We start from the raw sequence: 3,465 nt of genomic DNA, 5'->3' as shown, positions 1-3,465 counted from the left end.
TACAACGCGCCGGAGCAGCCGGGGCGGCGGCGGGTCTCTTCCGCCCTTGCTGGCGAGGCAGAGAAGGAGGATGCTGCTGGCTGCTCGGGAGCGCCGGCACAGGTGGAGAAGGAGGCGGAGTGCCGCCATGCGCTGGAGAAGGAGGCGGAGTGCCACCACGCGTGCCCTGATCGTCACTCGCCGGAGGAGGAGGCGGTGGAGGAGGCGGAGTGCCCTGACTCGCCGGAGCAGGAGGAGAAGGCGGAGGCGTCCAGTTCAGAAGGTTGATGAGCTCCTTCTTCCATAGGCATGGAGTCTTCAGAGCAGAACCCAGCCTAGTCTCCCCTTCACCGGTAGGGTGGTCAAGCACGAGGTCCTCAAATCCCTCCGTTATTTCATCGACCATCACCTTAGCATATCCTTTTGGAATCGGCTGGCAGTGATAAGTTGTGCCGGGTCCACTAGGATAAACTTGGCCAACAGCCGCCTTGACCTTCAAAGTCATCCATCGCGCCATCATGTGGCAATTTTGAGACTCCGTGATACCATCCATGGGATAGCTGGCAGGAGCCGTCAAGACATGCTCCGGCTGAAGCAGCTCGGTGGAAGCCACGCTGCTTCTCCGCTGAGATGGCGGGGTAGCTTCGGGGGAAGCTTCGGCAGGTCGTTTGCTGCGATCTGCTGCTTCTCGTTCCTCTTCTCGATCCTCTAGCCCCATTACCCTTTCGTGTAGCGCCTGCAGTTGGTCCTGCTCCAGTTTCTTCCTCATCTCGTGGGTTTTGTAACCCCCTGCATCCGGAAAACCAACCTTCCATGGAATGGAGCCTGGCGTGCCTCGTGTCTGTCCAGGGTGCTCAGGATTCCCAAGGGCCATTGTGAGATCGTCCTTCTCCCTGTTTGGAAGGAATGCCCCTCGCTGCGCTGCATCGATATAGTGTCGAAGGTTCTTGACTGGTATTTCCAGTTGCTCATCCGTCCACTGGCAAAACCCTGTTACAGGGTCCAAGGTTCTGCCAGACCCGAAGAACCAAGTCCAGCAACGGTCTGGCCATCTCATTGTCTCTGGTTCAATCCCTTTTTCAAGCAGATCATTCTCAGCCTTGGACCACTTAGGCCAGGCTTGCAGGTAGCCACCTGACCCCGTGCGATGGTGAAGCGTCTTCTTCGCAGCATTTTTCTTGTTTGTCTCCGACATCTTCTTACTCTTTTTTGATGTCTTGTGGGCCACAAATGCGGGCCAGTGATCTTTGATCTTCTCATATTTGCCGATGAATTCTGGTGTCTTTTTATTTTTGACAAACTGGTTCAGCTCTTTCCTCCACCTCCTCATTAGGGTTGCCATCTTCTTAAGAGCACAAGACTTGATTAATTCCTCTTTAACTGGCTTCTCCGGATCCTCCTCTGGCGGTAGGGTGAAATTTGCCTTCAGCTGAGTCCAAAGATCTTCTTTCTGCATATCATTGACACAAGACACCTCAGGGTCTTCCTCCTTAGGCTTATACCATTGCTGGATGCTGATCGGGATCTTGTCCCTAACAAGAACCCCGCACTGAGAAGAAAATGCCTTCCTTGTCCAGATGGGTTCAATCGGTTCGCCGTCGGGCGCGATTTCTATGATCTCAAACTTTTCATCCGAGCTCAACTTTTTCTTCGGGCCTCATCTCCTTACCGAAGTTGTGCTCGATTCGGAGGGCTAAAAATTATAAGGAAGAAAGACGAGAGTAATTAATATGTGTACATATACCAAAACAATGGAAGCATCAATTAACTAGTCAGCACGGGCTTAACTAATATATATATATATATACCTGGCCGGGATCGGTTCGGTCACCGGAGCAGTCAGCACGGTCTCCTTCTTGTTCCTACATTGTGTCATCGGAGCCATCATGAACATAGTCCTGTTCTTGTACCGGCACTAATGGGCTGAAGCCATCATGAACATAGCCCTCTTCTTTACCCCGTTCTTCCAGCTGACCAACGGAGTCGAGGAGAAATGACGCAACTTCATCCCTTCCATTTGCGATTATGTCCCTCAATATCGCTTCTGTTTCATCGTCTCGGCAGTGCTCCATAGTTTCTGCAAATATTTACAACATGTTTATATATGGTACAGATGGCAAACGTAGAACTAGCCAGCTAATCACAATAAGGAATCATGTTAGTGGCCTTGACGCTGCTTCTCTAGGGTTTGGGGTCGCCTCGACACAACAACGCTTCGAGAGAGTTAATTTGTCGGGTAGGGGCGTGGCGGGAGGGGGTAGGAGACCAAAGTCGTTTTCTCTGTAGGGTTTGGGTGTCCTCGAGAGTTTTGGTCGAGCGAGAGGGCAGAAGGGGGGGGGGTATTTATATCGACCGCCCCTCATGTCAGAGAGGAGCTCATGTCGAAGTTATCTCGAGGGGGTTATATCGACAATGATGCGACAACGAGGAGAAAGGAAAATAATTAAGGAAAAGGAAGAAAAGAGGAAGAAGGAAGAAGGAAGAAGAAAAAAAAAGAGGAGAAGAAGAAAGGAATAGAGGAGAAGAAGAAAAAATAGAATTTTTTTTCTATTTTTTCTTCTTCTCCTCTATTCCTTTCTTCTTCTCCTCTTCTTTTTCTTCTTTTTTCCTCTTCTTATTTATTTCTCCTCTTCTTCCTCTCCTCTTCTTCATCTTCTTATTTTCCTTTTCCCTCTCATTCTTTTTCTTGTTCTTTCTTCCTTCTTCCTCTTTTCTTCCTTTGACCCTCTCGATCCCTCGACCCTAGAAACCTCAAACCCTCGACCCTAGAACCCTCGACCCTTGACCCCTTAACGACCCTCGACCCTCTACCCTAGTTCCCGACCCTCGACCCCTCGGCGATCCTCGACACCCTCGTTCCCGATAAAAATTAAGAAGAAGAAGAAAAAAAAAGGAGAAAAAAAGGAGAAGAAGCTCCTCTATTCCTTCTTCTTCTCCTCTTTTTTTCTTCTTCTTTCTCTTCTTCCTCTCCTCGTCTTCTCCTTCTTCTTCTCCTTCTTTCTCTACTTATTTTCCTTTTCCTTATTTTACTTTTTCCTCTCCACTAACATAAAATGCACTATCCTAAAATGCAACAAACATAAAATGCACTAAATTGATCAACTAACCTAAAGTCAGTGATAAAATGCACTAACCTAAAATCGATATCTACTAACAACTTAAAAAAATAATACATATATGAAAAAATGCATATATGAAAAAAAACATCATCATATCATCAACAGAAAAAATGCATATATCCTAAAGTTTTTCTAAAATCTAACTTTTGCATATATGAACATATATACACAAAGAACATATACATATATACACATAGAACATATACATAAAATGCACAAAAAAAAGAGGAAAGGGCGCCGGCGGCCGGACCGAAGGCGGCGGCGTGTGGTCGGGGCGACGACGACGGGGTTGGGGAAGGGGCGGCGCGCGCGGCGACGGGGACGGGGTCGGGGAACGGGAGGCGCGCGCGGCGAAGGCGACGGGGTC

This window comes from Triticum dicoccoides, chromosome 1B (genome assembly GCF_002162155.2).
Source record: "Triticum dicoccoides isolate Atlit2015 ecotype Zavitan chromosome 1B, WEW_v2.0, whole genome shotgun sequence".
NCBI lineage: Eukaryota > Viridiplantae > Streptophyta > Magnoliopsida > Poales > Poaceae > Triticum > Triticum dicoccoides.
The sequence above is the reverse complement of the archived record's forward strand: the minus strand, read 5'-3'. Positions refer to the sequence as shown.